The following is a 22799-nucleotide window of genomic DNA, read 5'->3' as shown; positions in this document are numbered from 1 at the left end:
GATATAGCAACATTACTGCTGACAGTTGGTTCAGCTCAATACAGGCTGTAGAAGAGTTAAGGAAAACAGGATTTTTTTTTGTTGGAACTCTCAAAAAGAATGAGATTCCTCAAGCCTTCCAACCAAATAAGCATAGTCCAGTTGGTTAGTCTTTGTACAGTTTTGCACAAGGCACCACTCTGTTGCCACAAGTGGCAGACAGACAAAGCAGTTCTTCTCTTCCCTGCTTCATAGCCCCACTGAGTACCTGACTTCTCAGAAACCAGAAATATTATCATAGTACAGCGGCACTAAAGGAGGTGTTGAACTGAACAAAAAGTGCTCCATATACTCCTGCAGTCGAAGAACTCGACGTTGGTCGATGTGTTTATTCTGTTTATTGGACACCAGCACAGTAAATGCATATGTTCTTCAGAAGAGTGGATCAGATGAAGCTCCTGTCGACAGAGGTATCTTCCTGAAAGAGCTGGCCTGTAGTCTTGTGCTGAAACATACGCAAAAATGAGCTCAGAACCCATAACTTCCGCAGGAGTTAAAACTAATGACCCGTTGGATTTTAGGCCCTGATGCTCCCAACAGACGAAGCAGTGGAAGCAGAATGACCTAGGAATAGGGAAACTTGCAGAATCTACTCAGCCAGCAAGAAAAGGAAGACTTCGCGTGTTTGCTACATCTATTCCCAGCCCTGCAAGCACTGTTGTGATATGGAAGGCTCTGATTTTTCATGAAGTATTTTTTTCAGGTAAAAAAGTTACTTTTTTGTTCCATTAGTTCAAGAAATACAAAATCTATTGAAGCATTAATTTCATTTTTAGCTTATGAAAATCACATAAATGTATTAGTTTACAAGATGTTGAGTAAACATATCTGAATTTCAGTTTATCAATAATTATTTGATGTTAATGTATTGTATTAAAGACTGCCATATGTAAAACACAATTTCAAAGAGATTCAAATTGTTAACATTACACCCACCTATAATTAAGAGGTCAGATGGACCGCACTATGGTGTTATAGTGTCCCATGTTTGTCACTATGTTAGGTAAAGGTTAAGAAGCAAATATCACTTGGGAAAGATAGATAAAGCCAATAGGAAAATTAGAGAGATTTAGAGAAAAAAGAAGTGTCGTGAATATCAAGAGCTAACATGGAAAACCAATCCTGTGCAAAGAAGGGAAAGGGGAGGAATATATAGAAGGATCTGAAGAAGGGGGAGGTGAACTCGCAGTCAGCGTTATAGAAATGGAAGAGTATGTAGATGAGACGGGAGACACACTGAGAGAATAATTTGTCAGAGCATTGAGACCTATGTTGAAACAAGGCCCTGGGAGTAGATGACATTCTGCCAGAACTACTGATAGCTTTGGGAGAGCCAGCCATAACAAAACCAGTCCATCTGGTGCTCAAGATGTATGAGGCAGACAAAATACCCTAAGACTTTGACGAATGTAAGAATGACAGTTCCAAAGAAAGTAGTTGCTGGCAGGTGCAAATATCACTGAACTATCGGTTTACATCGTGGTTCCAAAAATGCTCCCAAGTTCTCTATAGAAGAATGCAAACACTGATAGCTGACTGCAGGGAAGATAAATTTGGAATCTGGAGAGATGTGGGAACACACGAAGCATTGCTTACTGTACAACTTACAGTAGATATGTAAAGGAAAGATAAACTTCACATTTAAAGTACTTGCAGACTTAGAGAAAGCTTTTGATGTTGTTGACTTGTGTAATCTCTGAAGTTCTGGAGGTAGCAGGGGTAAAATACTGAGAGAGAAAGGTTATTTACAACTTGTACAGAAGCCAGATGACAGTTGCAAGAGTAGATAAACATGAAAGGGAAGTGGTGGTTGACAAGGGGTTGTAGCCTATCCCCAATGTTAAATTTATGCATTGAGCAATCAATAAAGAAACCAAAGAAAATTTTTTTGAGAAGGAATCTTGAGGGAGAAGAATTAAAAGCTCTGGGATTTGCTAGTGTCATTGTAATTCTGTCAGATAGCAAAGGACTTGGAAAAGCAGTGGCAACGGAATGGGTAGTGTTCTGAAAGGTAATATAAGATTTAACATAAACAAAAGCTAAACAAGGATACTCGAATGTAGTTGAATCAAATCAAATGAAGCTGAGGGAATTAGATTAGGAAATGACACTTAAAGCAGTAAATGAATTTTGCTATTTGGCTGGTAAAATAAGGATGATGGTCAAATTAGAGAGGATATAAAATGTAGATTGGCAAAGGCAAGAAAAGCATTTGAGAGGAGAGAAAGTTAACATCAAGTACAGATTTAAGTGTTAGGAAGTCTTCTCTGAAGGTATTTGTATGGAATGTAGCCATGTATGGAAGTGAGACATGGGCGATAAACAGTTTAGACAAGAAGAGAATAGAAAGTTTGAAATGTGGTGCCGCAGATGAATGCTGAAGATTAGATAGGTAGGTAATGTAACTATTGAGGTGGTACTGAACGGAATTGGAGAGATGGGGTTGGGGGAGAGAAATTGTGACAAAATCTGAATAAGGGTTCAGTTGATAAGACACACTGAGACATCACGGGATCTCCAATTTAGTGTTGAAGGGAAGTGTGGGAGATCAAAAACGACTACTACTATTACTAAAGACAAATGTTGCTAGTTTGCTTTCTTGTTTTATTTCCACATTATTGGCAATCAAGCATTAATTGTGTTGCAGAGAAGTTATTTTATTTTAGCCAGTCACTAAAGAAATATGGCTTTTATTAATCTTTTCTGTTGAGGCTGTCAATGTATGGTTTATAAAATTCCATTACTTTTGGGGGTATTCATTGATGTCCTGGTTTTTCTCTTTTAATGCCATATATTTACAAACTAGTAAATTTTCACTTGAAGATGACAAAGCTGGCAAATTTGGTCAGTAGTATGGAATAAGATGTTCCATTTCAAATATACTAACAGTTTGAGCAGAATTTTCAAGTGTGTCGTACCTGAGACACAATGTTTTTGTTCTCAAGACATGTTTCAACACTACTTGGATACTTCCATTAGGCTTGACACTGTCATAATTTCTGTTGTTTGCCCCCATATATTTACAGAATGCCATTTTTCAGTAAATTATAAGCTGGCAGCATACTATGTTTTATTATTGTATGTGCCTACAAGGCTTTGTATTTACTTGTCAAGTCGAATAAGAGTTGTCAGTTTCTTGGCTCCACAGATAGCCTTGTTAATTCTTTATACAGCTTGAACAAGTCATGAAAAACTTATTGTTTTTAGTTCTGGTTTATACAAATGTCTGTCTGTATTTTTGCAAAAGTTTTGTATTACGTATTTCCAGCTTTCTGCAACACTTTTTGGATGTAAACCTGATTGTAAAAGCTACGTAAGAGTATTGCATTAATTTAAAAAAATCTATGATAAAGGCACCACTTGGCAAAATATTAGGGTACTTGTGAGTCGTAGAGTCTAGTTTTGAAATGAATGTTATGCCAAGGACTCTTCTTATTTTGCATTCCTTATCTGAGTAGGATATGATAAATGCCCCAAGTAAAAACAATTGCCATTCAATACAATGACTGTGTGCATGTCCCCTCAGAGCATGAGACAGTGCTGCACGCAACATGATGACATAGTGCACACGAAATTCCAAACAGGAATGCAACCAAAGGTGTTATGAGAAGAGGACATCATTATAGATGCCATTATGCAGTAACACTTGTTTTCTGGTGGTCTCTAGTAACTGCTCAAATGAACCTATATTGCGAATGGTGGTTTGGAGTGTTACTTTAAAAGTAAATTTTCTTTCATGCAAGATTAATTGTGATACATGTGAGAATGTGCGATGGATTTCTTACATCGCAGAATGTTTTAACTCAACATAGCACTTTGAGGCCGAGCCACTTGGAACACTTTTGGGCCGAGGAGACCAGCCATATGTCATTAAAATGTTACTGGCACGTTTGTGTTTGACATATCTTAAAGTACCACACACAAAGAAGACCAATATTACATGTGAAACATTAGCCTTTCTTGTAGCTGTGCTATTTGTATATTGATTTAAATCATGAATTTTTCCTATCGTTGTTCATGTTACTTAAGTGATGTTGCTATTGGCTGACTACAACATGTGCCCTATGCTCTGAATATCTGCTCTCATGGGCTGGCAAGGTCATGTGATGCGCTATGATTGACAAACATGCATCACAAGTGTATAAAACTTTTACCATTTAAAGGTTTGATAAATTTTACAGCTCTGAGGAAAATATAGTGTTATTTAACAAGAAAGAAGTGTGTGTTTAACTGGAAAGTCTGGGAACTTTTATTTCTTCTCTATGTATACACCCTGATGAGAATAGGAGGGTCAGTTGACCCCTGGCGGCTCCCTCCCTCCCTCCCTCCCTCCCTCCCTCCCTCCCTCCATCCATCCATCCATCCATCCCCCCTCCCTCCCTCCCTCCCTCCCTCAAGTATTGTTCTCAGAATTAGAGGTGCTTGCACTACATTTTGCTGTGGTTAAGTCTGTGCCTCAAATGATAGGCACTTTGTTGGAAAGGTGTCCACACTGGACTGCATGGTCATTAATGAAGGTATTTTATGTACTCTGAAGAAGAATGGAAGTTAACCAGAATGGAAATTAAATTAAAAAGTGGTTTACTGAATTCAGATGATTGTACTTGTCAGCTGACGGTAAAAGTAATGAGGCTGAAGAGCAGTTACTGTCTGTAGGGTTCTCCCCATCTCAGCTGTCATATGGAAGGAGGGCGACTTAATTTCTGGAAGGGGGAGCAGGCCAATAGTGTATGCCTGCAACTGTGTGGATGACTCGCCGACTTTAATGAACATATGTTCTGTAAAGTATGAGCACGCAGTAGCAAAGGCTTGGAATGAAATTAATGCTAGTTGGACTTCACTTTTGATAGATTTGCTGAAGGTTTTTCTTTTTGTTACCTTAGTTTCTTTCTTTGGGGCCTAATTTTACCAGGGATGAAATTAAACAGTTTAAATGAACAGAAATGATTCTTCCACTTTGATGAGCAAACATCCTGAGCTCTGTATGCACTCTAGCTAACAAGTTCCACTTATTTCTGAGACATTCATCCAATTTGTTCAAAATTTCCCCTGCTGGTACACCCTGGTGAAAATATTGCTGTTCATGGGCAGTTACTTGAAAGTAAAACAAGGCATAGGTTTACTCAGTTTATACCAAACCAACCTGATGCACTCTAAAGTTCTTCCTTGTTAAATAATCATCTTCACATTCCTTCAGTTTGCCAAGGAACTTAAGTAGAGGAAAATGTTGGTTGTGAGAACAGTGAACAAAATCTGACAAATTCCATCTGCACAAACAAAAATTCTGATATTCCATCTTGAAAAAGACTGGGAATCCATAATTGGATAATGTACCAAGGGACTAATCATAAGTCTTTCTCAGCACTCTACTACTAAGTGTAACAGTGAAGAAGAAATTAGAAATTCTTACCTTCTACAAAGTCCCAAAGTGTGACGTAGACATAGATCAAATTATTTGTTAACATGCAACAATGGACGCTTGCAGGAGGTGGCTGATGCATGTCGTTTACAGTATCCTAGACGTGACAGCAGTAAATGACTGGCTCATCTATAATCAGCCTGATGAGGAAAGCATTCATTCTTCAGGTGATTAAGTGGACTGACAAACAGGTAACAACAATAATTACATTCCATCCTGGATTTTCCATTGTTTGAAAGTGGCTACTTCGGTTTGATTTGGTGAGGGGAGAAGCACATTATCTGATATCATAAGTTTTTAAATGCTTCAGATACAACTTCTAATCCATGTGTTGGCAATGGTGTGGAAATATTCCGTATACTTTTCAGGAACACAAACACACAGAGACATAATTTTTCATTGATCATTAAGAAACTAAAATTGTTGCTAGTATTTTGATTATGGTGGGTGCAAATGGGCAGGTGGAGTGGCACATGTGCAGGAAAGCTGTTTTCTGCTTTGTTCATTCATTCATGTTCCATAGATCCAGTATACAAGATAACTGTATGGATCTGGTGCGAGTCATAATTATACTACCCTAGCATTTAGTGAGAATATTTTTCTGCTACTGGCTTGAAAAATTTATGTACTCTAAAAGCTACAGCTATTGCTTACTAATGTAATGCTTATCTTTTTCTTTACACTATGAGCACTTCAATTGCTAAACACTGTACCTACAGTAAAATGGAAATAAACCCCTAGTGCACTTTGCCCCCCTCTCCACCCCCAACCGAGTGTGTGCTGTAGGTAACACTGCATTGTAGTGTGACTTGGTAAACTGCCCCATGTGCTAAAAGCCATTACCCCAAGTCTTGTCTTGTGTGCATTACCATAGAATACATCTTGGTGGGAACATAATGTATGTAGTAGAATTTGAGGTGGGGGCACTTGTTATGTGTTGCTTTAAACATGAGTGATTGTGACATCGAGCAAGATGTCAAGTCGTGTTGTGGAAGAGCAACACAGATGTATATCCAGAAAATATTGGATTGCCCTGCACTATTGTGCTAATGCCAGACACTGTGACATGCAATGCACCTTCCCTGCTCATGACGTACTGTCAGTAGGTGGTTCCATGACACACCAACATTTTGACTGACTGTGCCTACTACTATCATCATATGTTGTAACAGTATCACATTCTGGAGTTGTGCTGTAAGCAAGTTGACTGACTAGTGATTAATATCAAGTGAAATCTTCTAGAAAATTATAATGTTTAATCATGTCATTAATTTCGCAGCTGTGTCTAGTGTTTTGTGTACTGAAGTGGGTTTGTTTACAATGGAATGAGTCCTCACAGAACACCATCACTTAAGACATGGAGCCACAAATAATTTGGATTATTCTATTACAAATTTATATTGATAATTATTTAGAAATTGGGTAGTCTTCAAAACAGTGCCAATTAAGCCCAGTGAACTTGGCTGAAAATTTTTGAAATGGTCGAAAATGAGCAGTGCAAAACCTTTTATCCTCTTACACTGACTAGACTAAGTGGAAAATATGGCGACTAATTTCACTTAGCAGTTTCATTTGTTTTCTGAGGAGATTTGTATTCTGCTGGTCACTGATTGTTGTTTTGAGAAAAATTTGTTGATAACTGATTCTCGACATTTTACACATTGCATCTGTAGAGGATATCGGGACATATCTGTGAGATTGAGCCATATGGTATGACTTTTGGCCCCAAAACATGCTGGCAGTATTGTTGGCACAGTGCAGTGCTCATTCTCAAGTTGTGTTCAGTGCATTGAACAACATAAATGAGAGGCAGATTGCACTATATTCTTTGTGTTCCAGGTGAACTATTTATTGGAAGAAAATAGCAACAAGCTGTTTTTGACTTATACACTTGTCAAATCCTCTCACTAAAACAGCTAACCTATTTGTAGTAAGAGTACAAGCTTGGTTTGGCAGTCTCCTTTGAGGGATATACACTTGGTCCAGTGTTCCTCCGGCATCCCATCGAAAAATAGGGTCTGTCAAACTTTGCAAAATACTCATTGACTGTAACTATCATTTCATCTCCCAGCAATCATAAGTTTCAAGTTCAGGAACCGCGAGAAGACACATGGGGCTAAATTTGATGAATAGTATGGATGAGTAACTAATTCATGTACTTTTGTTATTGTTATCGCGGATGTGCAGAATGGTGCATTATCCTTTTGAAAAAGCACTTTTTCCATGCCAACCTTCGTTTTCCAGCTAATGCAAGTTCCAAACAATTCAGCAATGAACCATAATAATAATAAAAAAATAAAAAAAAGAAACGTGCAGACAGGCCTTGAAGACCCAACAGTACTAACCGGCCACTGTGTCATCATCAGCTCTAAGTCATCACTGGAAATGGATATGGAAGGGCATGTGGTCAGCACACCACTGATCCCACAGTGGTCAGATATCGTGACCGGCAACGAAGCATAGTAGAGTCAAGTTGTGGTTGTGTGTTTTTCCAAGTGATCTGTGAGGATTGTTCTTTGGGAATCCCAAAAAAACATTGGCCATCATGTCAACATCTGACAGAATGGTCTTTACCTTCCTCAGTGTACTTTCACCAGCCTTTGACTATCATTTCTTCTCTGGTGTGTAATGATGGATCCACGTTTTATCAACAGTCACAGATTGGTGCAAAAAGTCTCATGTATTGTATTTAAACATTGCCAGATAGTGTGTCGAAGTGTTGTTCTGTGTGTGCTTTTGGTCAACTGAGCAATTGCAGCACCCACCTTATACACACCTTCATAGCCAATTCTCCACCCTGGATATTACGCACTCACTAATAGAGATATCTAAAGTCTCGGCAATTTCTGAAATTTTTATTTGGCCGTGTTGCATTACCGAAGCATGGTGGTTTCCTTTGTGATGATTACAGTTGGACGACCATGTTTAGATTTGTTAATCCAAGAGTAAATGGTCTTCAATGATGGTGCAGACACACTGTGAACTTTATCCAATTGTGTACGGATTTGTGTGGCAGTCCAGCCTCAAATGAAAATGTATAATATCAGTACGAAACTCGGTTCTCTCAATTTTCAATCACAATCGATACACTGACTTAATTCAGGTGCCTGTCAACAGTGAATGTAAGTTGTACATTGTTGCAATTCTTTATACAGGCATTGCAATAATCAAGCCTACCACCATGAAGGTGCGATTTCTATTCTTTCACAGAAATTTACCAGACTTTTTCAAGTATTTTTATACATTGAAGGAGTTACTTGTATACCAAATTTGGATGAAAATGCTGCAGGTTGTGCTTTTGTATATAGCTTTCATCGCTCGTTGTCTCCACAAATCCTCAGTCGTAGGGTGTTTTACTGTCAGTAAGTTTTTACAGGCAGCAAGTAATAACATGTGCTAATGGTGGTAGAAATTCCTTCAAGTTTCAGTGTCTTTGCAGCACCATCCTAGTTCTATGTGATGAAATGGTGTCTTGTCTGTCACGCAGCAGTTTTAATCACCCCAAAAATGGCGGATTCAATATTATCAGTATTTATCGAATTTATTTAATTTTTTTTTTAATATCATGTCTTCTCATCCTTAACACTAACACTCGTCAGAGGTACTGTTACATAGAAATTAACATACAATCACAAATCAACCACTGGTGGGTAGGCGGTTCGTATATCCACAGAAAACTTCATGTCTGTGTTCACATCTCACACCAAAGTTTCGTCGCAATTTGGTTAGTGGTATAGGAATGCATTGAACGCAAATACACAAATACAAATTTTTATCATTAATATTCAGAACATGAAAATAGGTGGCATTAATTTACATACATGTGACTGAAAATTCTGAAGTGTTCATCAGATTTCATTTTAAGGGTGTCAATGATATGTTCAACATCTTCTACATTTAGTTAATTTATCATCAGCATCTTTGGGAAGTTAAAACCTTTCACTGTAACTTTGAAGATGTGTTGGCATGAACTCTGTCACCATAGAGCAGAAAAGATTGAGTCTCATGTCATCATTGCTCAGTGTAGTCTGGCAACTTGGTGGATTTGAAGGGAGGCGTTTTATTTGCAAATATTCTAAGTGGAATATTATGCCTTCAGGTGCTTTTTTTTCACGCTGACCACAGCAGAACAGTATTGCAGTAATTTTGTTACATGTTGTTTCCCAGCTTGGCCCTAGGGTGTTTTGGCATTTATAACATTTGAACACAATTCTAAAAAGATGAGAAGATTCAATAAGTTGGTCGCTGGAAAAGTGTCCTGTTTTGATAGTTTACATAAATCTCTTTTGATGCGACATTTCCAAGTGGTCATAAACGTAAATGCAATAATATTTACATCTGAAAGTATATGCTATTAATACAAGGGTTGGAACTTTAATAGTGACAACTATTTATTTAGACCTTCAAAGTAGTCACAAGCATTGTGTATGCTTTTCATTTTTGGAACACAACCTACAACCAGCTTAGAGACAGAAGTGATGACACTTTCTGCAGGACACTGACAGTGCAAGCTGTTACTGATTTGTTTGACCGATTGGGCTGCTAAGTGCTATGCCACCTACTGCACTCTCCTGCCTTAAGCCCTTGTGAGTTCAACTCAGTTTCTAAACTGAAGAAAACACTTCACAGCATTCACTTCAGAACTGCTACAAATTTGTCAAGCAATAGACTGCACCACTCGAACTGTCAACACAACTGGCACTGCTAAGAGTGCCCTACGACCTCCTCATCGCTGGCAACGGGTTATACACAATGCTGCCGGCCGGAGGGGCCAAACGGTTTCAGGCACTACAGTCTGGAACCGCGCGACTGCTACGGTCGCAGGTTCGAATCCTGCCTCTGGCATGGATGTGTGTGATGTCCTTTGGTTAGTTAGGTTTAACTAGTTCTAAGTAGTTCTAAATTATAGGGGACTGATGACCTCCGTTACGTCACATAGTGCTCAGAGCCATTTGAACCACATTTGTGGTCAGCAATCAAAGACCTTAAGAAATGTATAGAAATCATTAAACGAAGTGTGTCAGATTCTATCATCATTGGGGTGTGCAACCAGACGTGTTATTTCTTAAGACACTGCAGCAGATAATCATGCGACAGTCAAGGTTAGACAGGCGACAGAATTAAAACAGTTTGCTACAATACTATGAAGTAAATGTGTGTACACCACACATAACACAGTCAGCGTAAACAGCATCAGTCATAGATTAAACTTTGTGTCTGTGAATCAGTTGACTGCTTGCTATGTTTTATTCTTAGATGCTTAAAGTTCTCTGATGCGCATGCATTTACACTTGACAGTTTTGTGTCAAGTGGTTTTAATTTTGTCACCTGGCACCTTGAACATGGCAGTACGGCTATCAGATGAAATATTGAAAGAAAAAAAAATTGTAACGCTGTACCAGATGGAAATCTGAAAGGTGAGGGAGTTTTCTATCAGTGGGAAAGCTTAAAGAAATGTAAGAAGTATCATACTGGCACCTGTGCATCAGCGTATCTAGTAACATTTATTGTGACATATATGTATGATATTCTTTCAGATACAGTGTAAATTCTGTTTAAACGCACCTCCCACATGTCTTCAAAGTTAGTCACAAAAGATGTTCAGTATTACTAATGAATGGAAAATGCCAGTAATGACTCTCACAGAACCTACTGACTGCAAAAAATAAAAGAATGCAGCAGGAAGAAAAGTTGGTAGTGTCCCCCAACTTCAGAAACAGGTGATTTTTGAAATGATGAATGTAAGTTTGCATGCAATCTCACATAATGTGACAATACTGCAATGCATTTTAGCAATATAGTATCTCCCCCATTACAAAAAGAATTCTTGGGAAGGAACTTTAAAGTTTATGGGTAAGTAGAGGTGTTGTTTACTAACATGAAAACTATTCATGTTGCACATCCATGTTAAAGTGGTGGACATTGGGCTTTTATATAATTTTAATCTTTCAATTTTGTTTTTGTGTCCGTGTGGAAGTCATTTTCCTTACAATAGTTCTACGAACCTACTTACCTGAAAGGAAAAAGAAATTAGGTTTTAAAATCTCTGGGCAAATAAAGTTTATGTAGCATAAACAAATGAAACAATTCTCATTAATAATTGAAAGTTAGCTTCATTGGTGGCAAAAAATAGTGATTTAAAAAAAATAATATTATGAAAAGGATAGTTTCTACTCACCGTATTGTGTGTGTGTGTGTGTGTGTGTGTGTGTGTGTGTGTGTGTGTGTGTGTGTGTGTGTGTGTGTGTGCGTGCGTGCGTGCGTGCGTGCGTGCGTGTGTGTTCATCTTTTGTTGACTGAAAGCTTATTTTGTGACATTCTTTTTGCTGTGCCTATCTGCGACTCCAGCCTCTTTGCTACAAGGTGAGTAGCAAGTATCATTTTCATAACACTGTTGTATTCCATTCTGGATTTTTCATTGCTTGGTCTTTTTAAACGTTATGTTTACTAATATATTTGAAGAAAGAAAGAAAAATTAAATAAAACGACCATATGGCATTACTGGATGGAAGCCCCCCACCTCTTCGGGTTGTTCCGCCACCTAGTGCAAGTCTTTTTTTTTTTGGGAGGGAGAGGGGGGGGGGAGAACTTGCAAGTCACTGATGATAATATGACACCCAGTCACATGGGATAAAATCTCCAGCCTAGCCAGAAACTGAACGCAATTCTCCCCCCTCCCCCCCTGTAGTAATTGGCTGTGCTTATGATTCAGCTGGGAAAGAGAGAATGTATTATTAAACAAGTGCTATATATCATTTTCTAAATAGCATTTGATGAGATTGTATGTTTCTAGAGGGTGGTATAAAAATCTTGTACCAGGGTTGTAGGATAGTTTGTGCTGGGAAAAATTCGGTATGTTGCACCATTTCAAAGTTAATTAGCATTGAAATTAACCAATCAGGCTGTGTCTGCAAATTTAAGTGGCTTAGCAAATACGATGTCAAGTGTTTCTCATAGTGTAAATAATAGCACATTAGACTGCCAAGCCTTTGGCTCAGGTACCATCATTACTACTGTCTCAATTTTTGTATCGATTTTAGGAAGCCAAACTAAGAACATGTTTGGCAATGCATCTATGGCGGTAATGGCCTGATTGGTTAACAGGAATGCTAATTAAGTCTGAAACACTGCAACATATCTATTTTTTTCTTATTAGTTATTTCTTAGCACCTCCTTACAAGCTTTTCAAGTTGTTTCTGACCACCTTGCATATTGCGTTGAGCAGATCAGTACTTGGATGACACTTTTCCCTGTTTTTTCACTGCTCTATAGTGTGGAAAATTAAACATTCGGACTTTTTGTGTCATGGATGATGTGCCATAACCTCACTTCCATCGTAAAGTACTAGGAAATCAAAGTTAAGATACGTTGACTATGTAGTTCTGGCCGCGGTGGTCTAGCGGTTCTAGGCGCTCAGTCCGGAACCGCGCGACTGCTACGGTCGCAGGTTCGAATCCTGCCTCGAGCATGGATGTGTGTGATGTCCTTGGGTTAGTTAGGTTCTAAGTTCTAGGGGACTGATGACCACAGATGTTAAGTCCCATAGTGCTCAGAGCCATTTGAACCATTTTTGACTATGTAATGTGAACACACCTGCATTTGACATTGTGTTCTGTTGATGTGCAGTATTAGTCTGTCATAATTGTTTTTCCATATGAAAGCTTGTGTAATGCAAAAAAATGTAGAAATGACGAAAAGATGAACATAATGGTGGTCATTTTTGTGTTCCCTTAAGGCTCTTGAGTGGTCACCAGCTTTAGGGTGGTATGTAATCATTATCAGCAGAACCCAATAGCTGCATATACATAAAAATCCATTATGATGTGCAAAAACAAAATTGCAACTGTTTATCCAGACCTGCTATTCATAATGTCATCAAAACAAACAACTCTGTCCATTTGTCAACCCTTTAGTTTTAATTATGCCCCCATAGGTTCCAGGCGACGTTTTAAAAGCACAGTAAGAACACAAATCTTATAACAGTAGTTTGTTTACTCTTATGGCAATAATCTGTCATTTGTTGTACTTATCGCGAAAACTAGATATTGTCATTTTACGGATCTTGTTTTGGCCTAACCCCATACTTCATTGACAACTACTGAATAAACTATCTTGTATTTTAATTTAATATTTTTGTTATTGTGATCACAATGGCATATGTCTTTAACTGGCTTCAGCTTTCACACACATTCATCTTGTCCCCAACAGCTGATTTATATATCTTGAAATTTGTTTGCTTTTACGAACGGACACTACTAATGCATATAAATATGTCTATTGATAGATTTTGGTTCACTAATTTGATTACATTGCCTGGTACCTTTTCAGTGGCATAGTAATTGCTGAGAATCTTTGTCATGTGCAGTTAAGTGAAATGTAATGTAATCTGCATAGTATAATAAAAGTTTACAATCACATTTCTACCATTAATTTCAAGCACCTCACACCTCATAATGTACTAATAAAGATGAAAGTTGTAGTTCTGTAATAGTGAAACAGAACCAAATCAGTATGGTGTCATTATTTATTACAGACGGAGGGGCATGTCAGTGCTTGCTGCACATAAAGTATTGTGTTTATATTCTCTTTGTTCCAACAGAGTATCTCACAGTTACTGTGGATTTTGTGCCTTTTCCCTAAGGAATATAAAGTCAGTTGCTTCCAGAGCTTTTGGCCTATGTGCAGTTATTCTACAATCATTCAGGTGCCTAAAATGTAAGACAGGCGCCGTAGAGGTAAAAATATAACAGCTGTTTTGTAAATTGCGTAGGAATAGAACAAGAAACCACTTATCACAGTGGTACTTCAACACACTGCTCAGAGTGCTGCACCAGCTGTACATACCCAGTGGCTGTCAGGAAACTGAATTTAATAGTCCTTAGTTTAAAATACAATACATAACAATATAGTTTATTTTCAATTGTATAAACATTTTAAAACTTTGGGAAACAAGGTAGTGTGTTAGTTTAACTGATGTACGACCTTTCACCACATATTAATCAATTAAAATATAATAGTATACTCAATTAAAACACGGAGAGGTCCATAGCAGTGGGGTCGTCTTTGTGAGACCTTCCATCCGGTTATGTAGTAGGATCAAACGCCTCACAGCATTCTGGGTTCTCGTTTGAGAGTCATAAACAAAAATGTCGGAATTCTGCGTGATGCACGACGGCATTAAAAAGAGCTGAATTCCATTGACTGGTTAAGGGTAAAATGGATAGGGCAAGACCTTCACGTTCAGTGAGTTTATATTCAATTAATTGGTGTAAAGATATTTTTTATTTCTATTCCTTTGTCACATCATTTTAATCAACTTCATTTGCTCTCGTTTTTCATCCTGTCATTCTTTTTCCGCTTGAAATCTTTGTTCATGTGATTTAATTTCTTTCGTTTTATCGTTCCATTTTTCTTTTCGTCCATGTTACTGTATTCGCTGTTTGTATTCATTTTGCTTGAATTTCGTTTTAATTATAGCTCCACATTTTGTTTAGATTCGTTTACTTTGTTAATAATACAGTTGGAATTTAGGGTATGTTTTAAGTGTTTGTAGTGCGAGTGCCGTAAAAAATGCGCATTTTGTATTGAAAAAGAAGTTTCTGGCGCCATTGTACAGTCAATGTATATAGATTATTTCGTCTTTAAAACGATAGTGAGACCTCTTCAAATATTGAAGTATTGTAATAGATAAATTTAATTAAATTCATTCACAAAAATTCCGAGTAAGAAAAGAATTATATAAAGAAGGAACGAGAACAAATGAAGATGTTCATACGGTAATTAAAACAGGGTGTATACGACCCGCGGATTTTTTCATCCGGGAAAAGCGCGGGAATTTTTCGTTGTTTTAGTTTTCAGTAATTTTTTGTAATTTTGACGGGTAAGAACAGTTATTCTAACAAAGGATATTACTGTATCCCGCTTCTGCTAATTAATACTTCAACAATAAAACAAACGAGAGAAAAAAGTAAAATAAATTAAATTGTAAAGGAAATGCGCCATAGACAACGACACACAGTCCTCATGCAAGCGTCTGCCAACAGCAAATGTGTCAAAGGCTTTAGGAAGACTATGCAATACTTCATAACAATAAATTCCCTCCGATGAGCGTGAAGTCGCAGCTGTTTACATTTGATTCGTGTTAGCAGTTACGAGCGGGCTCATGCGCATGCAGTGTTAGTCGCGTCTGAGTAGTAGATTCTTCCGCTTCTGGCTGCTACAGGAATGTGCCTGTTGGCTGTGCAAGCAGTCGCAGCTAGATGCTATCGGGAAAAGGTGGCGCCAAATTCATATTCTCGAGGGAAAAAAACTTGTTTCACAAAGTGCCTAGCATCCAGTGCACTTCGATCTATCGATCATTTATATGATTTTGAAACGCACCCCTCTTGGTTCTTGAACACGTTTTAAGTTCATTTCTGAATGAATTAAAGTTGATTTTTGAATGCGTGTACGTGATATCTCTGTCAGGAGAATCCTCGTCGCATCTAGAAATAAATTTTCCGCAGACAAAAGGGGATGGGGCTATACGAGCTGAGGGGCGTAAAGCCGAACGGATGAATGCTACTATATGGTTGATTGGGTTTCCGAATGATCAGCGTTGTTATAATTACTAGCAAACTCCATAGATTCAGTCTACCAGAATGGAAATAAACGACTACAGGAATAACAAGTCAGAAAGATTACTATTATCTTCTCGTTGTATCCAAGAAAATGAAATTTTGACAAAATTTTTGGCCAGATCGCTACACTAGTAAGGACCGACCAGCAGCCGCTTAAGTTCTATATTGGAAGTAACGTAGAAAACGTTTTCTACGAATATGTAACAACGCTTAACTGCAGAATAATCGCGGCGTAACTAAACCGAAGATTCTAACCGGGATAGTGTAGTTAATCGGCAAATAAATTTTGACAATGGCAGGAATAGCTACCCAACATCACCAGATGACAAGATTGTTAGAACGAGGAAGCAGAAGAAACGGGGACATCACACAATGGAAGAATAAGACGATTCCAAATTTATATAAAAATTTCTTAATACTACTTTCCGATCTCATGCTTGAGAAACTCGTGGGTATGAATGAAATGTGCAACTGCTTGTAGCAGGCCTAATAGGCATTTGGTATTGGTAGTTCGTGTTACAAAAATGACCATTTGTGCCAAAAGAGTCTCGCTTATTTGGTGTGTGTTACAAAATTGCTGCAATATTAGAAAGGCCTATTTTGTTTTATGTAGCATACAGTGACGAAATAGATGTAATCAGATCGAGAAACCACACCAGTCTTGGGTATTATTTGTATTAACAGCTTTTCCAATATTAGATAACGAAATTTCGATTATTCATGTAGCAAAACATTTGACGAAATTTGGTGAGGTAATAGATTCTTGTGCAGAAAGGAAAGCACGTCATGTAAAGCTGTAGCAAGATCAAAGAGAAACAAAAAGTTTAGGAGGTATTATATATCTTTAAAAAAATAATGTAACTATTTATTTACAAGAAACACTCTTCTAGTAAATTTGTTTGTCCTTTGATTTATCGTGATCTGTTATTGATTTTTAGTTAAGTTAGTTTTTACGTTTAGCTTTAAAAAACAAATTACAAAAGAGATATAATAAGCAAAATAAAGAATTTCGTTGGTTGCCAATTACGTATTGTATCTGCTTTTACCAAGCGCCAGGCTCCCTACAAATTACTGTAAATGCAATAGCTTAGTATTACTCAGCTCTGAAATTATTACTATCACAGAAAATAGACATGTTTTAATAAAATTATTTCACTGGATTCCTTCAATCAATCTCACTGAATATTTTAACATAATTTCTTCCGCTCCGGCTATCATATATATATAAATGTACCGCGTAATGGCGGCCAATTGTTAAAAGTAAGAGACCACTGTTACTCGCTCCGCAGCAGCTGGAAACTTTCTAAATAATTTTCATTAAATATTCTTTTCATAAGATAAATGTGGCGTAGGTTCTTGAAATAACACACGGAGATCACTTTATATTAATATATTCTTACTAGGACACAGTTTAAACCATTAAATATTTGCAATTACGTCACGACAGAATGCTAGCGCAGCACAATAACTTGTGTACCTTATTCCAACTAACACCATAATGAACAGAACAAAACAGATTAGATAGAAGAATGAACATAGCATTGTGTTTTATACTCTTACAAAGATGATAATACTTATTTTAATGAGTTACACATTATAATCTCATACAATAAAAATAATGTATTTTCTACATCTATCGTTCTATATTGTATATTTTTACAGTTAATTGTTATTACCTTTCGCAGATAAATCGATGTTTGCAATTCATTGTGAGTCACATACAGTCATTTTTATTTATGTTTCACCTCGATAATGGTGAATATTACAAAAGGGACACTACACGGCCCCCTGGGCTACAAGGAACACACTACGTAACCCCTTACCACATACTGTGCCACAAATGGCACATACCACTTTTCTCTTTGTGAATCTCATATCTGAAAATATATTTCTAAGCTGCATGTTGGGACAGATATGTCACACAGGCAAGAGCAGCTGTGCAAGTAGTGTATGCCATCTGTTGGGAGAGTAAGGAATTATGTGTTATGAATCTTTGCTTCATGTTGCTAGCTGTTTACATCCAAGTTTGGTGTCTCAAACAGTTGCATCATGTACAGTAAATGATTGATTTTAGTGTTTATATTATTTGCAGAGGGAATATTATTTGCAGAGAGAAAAGGACATTTGTGGACAGTTATAAAGTGGTCAGTTTATATATTTGTTCATTAGAATAATATTGAAAAAATAGGTCTGTGATGGATATGGCACAACATGCAGCCATGAAAGTGTAGAGTAAAAATTGAACATAACCTAGCCTCTCCTACTAACATATAGCAGTTCGTTCTCTTTCTTTTCAGCTCTGTTACTGCAATGAACATAAGAAAGTTTTATGGCTCATAGGCTGTAATAAGAGTTATAGAGGACGGAAATGCTAGTGAAGATCCTGATATGTCAGATGACAAAAATTGTCCATGGAAAAAAACTTGCAAAATGGACATCTTGTTTTCTGTTCGGAATCAGACAGTGATGATAATATTAGGCTTAAGAGTTATAATACAAAAAATAAAAGTACTGTGATATCAGAAACGGACTCAGAAACAGAAGACAACAGTGAGATTTGGTCTACTGATGATTGTGACCTTGAAAGCATTCCTCTTGCAGACAGGATGACAGCAGTGCGACGAGATTCAAACCTTCAACTAAGTTGGGGAAACCTACCATACATTGGAAACCAGGAAATTTGATTAGAGGGGATGATTAGACGAAATTCCCCAGAAATACTGCTCTTCCTCAGTAAGTATTTGAACCTGACACTCCAGTGGGATATTTCCAGTATTACTTCACTAAAGACATAGTGCAGTACATAGTCGAACAATCCAATCTGTATTCGATACAGTGCCGACCCAATAAATGTGTAAATGTTAGTGCTGGAGAAATTGAACAATTTATTGGTACTGCCTTGTTTATGTCAGTCATTCAACTCCCAGCAACAAGACATTATTGGTGCAAATATCTTGGCCACCCTGCTGTGGGTGACATAATTGGTTGTAATCGATGGGAAGAAATAAGGCGTTTCATACACTTCTGTGATAACAGTAATCTAGCTCCTGCTGGTGAACCCAACCATGACAAACTTTTCAAAATTCGCCCACTGCTAGACCAACTGCGTGAATGACTGTTGCGAGTACCAAAAGAGGAATTCTTAGCTGTGGATTAACAGATTATTCCAACAAAATGCAGATCTTCACTAAAGCAATACAACCCCAGTAAACCACATAAATGGGGCTTGAAAGGTTTTTTCGTCAGTGGAGTGTCAGGCTTCAGCGATGATTATGAAATTTTTGCTGGAGCTATGGATCTAGGAGCTAGCAGCAATGTTGTGCGTCTTACTCAAACAATCCCACCTTTTCGTTTCCAGTGTACATACATAGAGGTCAACGGAAGTCTTGTATACATATATTACATACGTAGGTCCTTCTGTCATCAGTAGTACTGATATGTGCGTAAAAAAACACTGTTAATAATAGCGGAGACGAAATAATCAACACATCTACAATTTGTATCCCGTTTTCCACTTAGGGTTTGATACATTGTTCAAGTGAAGAACAGGACGTACGCTGAACTTGTATCCCGTACTGCACTTAAGCAATACAGTTCGAAAGAGTTTCGAGATACAACTGACACATGTAACGTGGTGTATTCTTTGCTAGTAATATATTTCATTCATTTCTTTCCATTGTATTTTGCGGAGAAATACTAAGATACAAACACGCGATATCGTCAATGTAAAAATACTACTGGCCCTTATATATGTGAAGTACAGTTTTTCTCTCTTGCATTCCTTTGTTTCTGAACATTCTTCTCAGCTCTTTCATTTTTGTAATACATGCTCTCTGGCCAATTCTGACATCATTGGTCGAAGCCGATGGGTTGTATCCCCTGCTAAACTAGACCCGATAGATCACATGCCTATCTGACTGGAAAACCGTGGTCGCTGCAAGTATCCAAAATGCAAGGTAAAATCCTATATAGCGTGTATGAAGTGCAGTGCGACATTGTTTTTGTGCTTGAATAAGGAGAGAAATTGCTTCATCAAGTTTCATAATGAATAGAGAAAAATGGAAACAGAATATGTGTTACTTTCTCAAAATATGTGTATTGTAATGAATAGAAAGTGGAATTGTTTTATATAAATACAGCTCTGCTAGTTCGTGTACATACATTATTGTGTATTTTCCACATTGTGCATCATAAATCCCAAAAATGGTATCACATGGTGTTACTCCATGCTGTCCCATATATGGCACAAACCCTTGAATCTAAAATAACCTCCCCTACATAAGATTTAGAATTTTTTAATAATTTTTTATGAAATCGGAACATCAAACATAACATGTAACATTTTTTTTCAGAAAAATAAAAAAAATCATGCAGTAAGGGGTTAATGTCTGGTCCTTGTAGACCACGAGTGTAACTTTTCTTTCGTTCGTTGGTCACTTTCCGTTCACTTGACCGTCTATTAGGTCATGGGTACACATTGATTTTGAGTCTTTTTACATAACATGGCTGGGGACAGTTACAATATAACAAGCTCTTCCATTTGGACGAGGGCCGCAGGAAAACCTCAGAAAAATCTCGGCAGAGCTGATAGATTTAATACTTTGTGTTACTTACATAGGTTGGTTCTACATGTTTTGGTATTACAAGTATTTACATCAAATGTAAAATTTTCTGAAAAAGAAACAAACATATAGTTTTTATATGAAAGTGTTCATCAAATTTTTTATATTGTGTAGGTAATATTTTGAGTTTTTTTTTATTTTTGTCGGCGCATTTCTCGTCGTGTGGTGTGGATGACGCTGTATGTCGCTACCGCGATGCCTTGTGCCCGCTGCCATGGAGCGTCGGCTGGAAACTGTTGTCTTCTTTCTTGTCCGTAGCCGGCGGTCAGTGTGTGGAGTACGGATCGACGTTATTTTGTCGTCGGGTGCGTTTGCATTGTTGCGCACCGCTCGTTAAAGTTTTCAGCACAGGAGAGGATGTTGACTCGTGCAAATCATGAAACAAATTCAAGTATGTTGTAGACGGATATTGTAAGATGTTATGGCTGTGGGTAAGAATTGATTAGTGAACATTATTGCATCATTGAGGCACAGGCTCAGCTACTTGGTATTTTCGTGTTCGTTTGCACGTACTGGTGCTAAATGATGCAGGATATATGATACTGAAGTAAGCACTCCACATCCCTGTTGTCATCACTTCGTATGGAATATTTATGTTTCACAGTTTTTGTTGTACAGCATTCCACCGTAGTTGCCGTTGCAGTAACGTCCTACTACGTGGTCCGTGACGTTATAATAATTGTTGGCGCACAGGAGGTAGCGTCCAAACCAAAAATGTTGTCTGTACAGTTTCGAACACACACTGATGACAGTTTTGTGTTTTCGGTCACTGCACACAGATATGTTTTGCTAATGTTTGTACCTTGCGTTTTTTCAGTTGTACAGCACATAAGTGTTCACTGTCCAAGTTGATTACTAATACAGTTCTCAAAGTTCACACTTCCTCTGCGAATACCAACACACTATTATAGTTCCTGTTAGTATTGCTTACAGCATGACTTTGATACAATTGTATTACATGATTACTGGTTTTTTTATATCACATAGTGACACAGATGTCTGTTCGTTTACACAATATTTTACAATGAAATTTCACAGATCAAAAGCACTTTTGTTCTGTTATTGCATACAATTAAGTGTTACATCATACATGCAACGGATTCTGGTCTGACTTGCACTACTTTTATATTTGAACATTAATAAATTTGTATGGGGTATATTCATTCGGGGATTAGGACCACTGCGCATGTGCTTGCTCCATAAGCTGTTAGCATAATCGCATGTCCTATAAAAGGTTTGCAACTGTCAAAAACAGGCTCTAAATTGGGGCTCTCATTTAATCTCAAATATTGTGGCTAGATGCTTATACTTTCTCATTTGTGGTCAAAGCACAGCATCACAGATGTCACATGGCATGTGCACAGTCTTTTGCATACACCTTTCTGTTCATTTTTCATGTGACAGATTAGAATATTTAGTGCATTCTTTAAATAAACATCACACAGCATAATAAAATTTATAGTTACTAACTCTAATAACCACTGAAAAACATCTTACACTTACTGATTATGTTTCTAAACAAATTCTATCATTGGACTGATGGTCCTTTAGCTTCTTTTTACTCATTTTCAAGGCTGATGTGTAAATCATTCCTTGACATAAAGACAAAATATCTTACATACTAAGCACAAACAAATATGGGACTGTCCGTTTTATTGACTTGTCATATCGACTCTTTTGTTGACTAGTGCAGCTCGTCATGTTGCTGATGGCGTCCTTCATTTTATCCTCTTGCCTTTTATCTGTGCACGGCAAATATGGTAGCGGCATGATCTATTAATTTAGTTCTGCAGTACTAAATAATAACTCATTGGCTGTGTATCCGGTAGCTGGATGAGGTAGATTGTTGTGTATATTTTCAAAGAAGGGTAACAATTCCGGCCACTTTGTATGTTGCTGATGAGTATATGTTCGGATAAATCTGTTGAGTTCCCAAAAAATCCTCTCTATGGGACTTGCTTCCGGGTGGAAATGTGCAACTAATATATGCTTTATGTTTTGGACACGTAGAAACACCCTCCACAGTTGACCAGTGAATTATCAAGCATTGTCTGTTTGAACTTTTAGTGGTTTTCCTGTTATCGGTAAGAATTCTTTTGA

General features: G+C 37.5%; 1 long non-coding RNA gene across 1 annotated transcript; it reads right to left on the bottom strand.

Annotated features, from left to right (window-relative positions):
- Window positions 1-360: 360 nt before the first annotated feature.
- LOC126334518 (uncharacterized) lies at window positions 361-17877 on the bottom strand. Its single transcript, XR_007564746.1, has 2 exons — window positions 17754-17877; window positions 361-484 (listed from the first exon to the last, which is right to left on the bottom strand). It is a non-coding gene; the product is annotated as an uncharacterized LOC126334518 (long non-coding RNA).
- Window positions 17878-22799: the final 4922 nt, after the last annotated feature.

The sequence above is a fragment of the Schistocerca gregaria genome, chromosome 2 (genome assembly GCF_023897955.1).
Source record: "Schistocerca gregaria isolate iqSchGreg1 chromosome 2, iqSchGreg1.2, whole genome shotgun sequence".
Lineage (NCBI taxonomy): Eukaryota > Metazoa > Arthropoda > Insecta > Orthoptera > Acrididae > Schistocerca > Schistocerca gregaria.
This window is presented reverse-complemented; position numbering and strand designations above follow the sequence as displayed.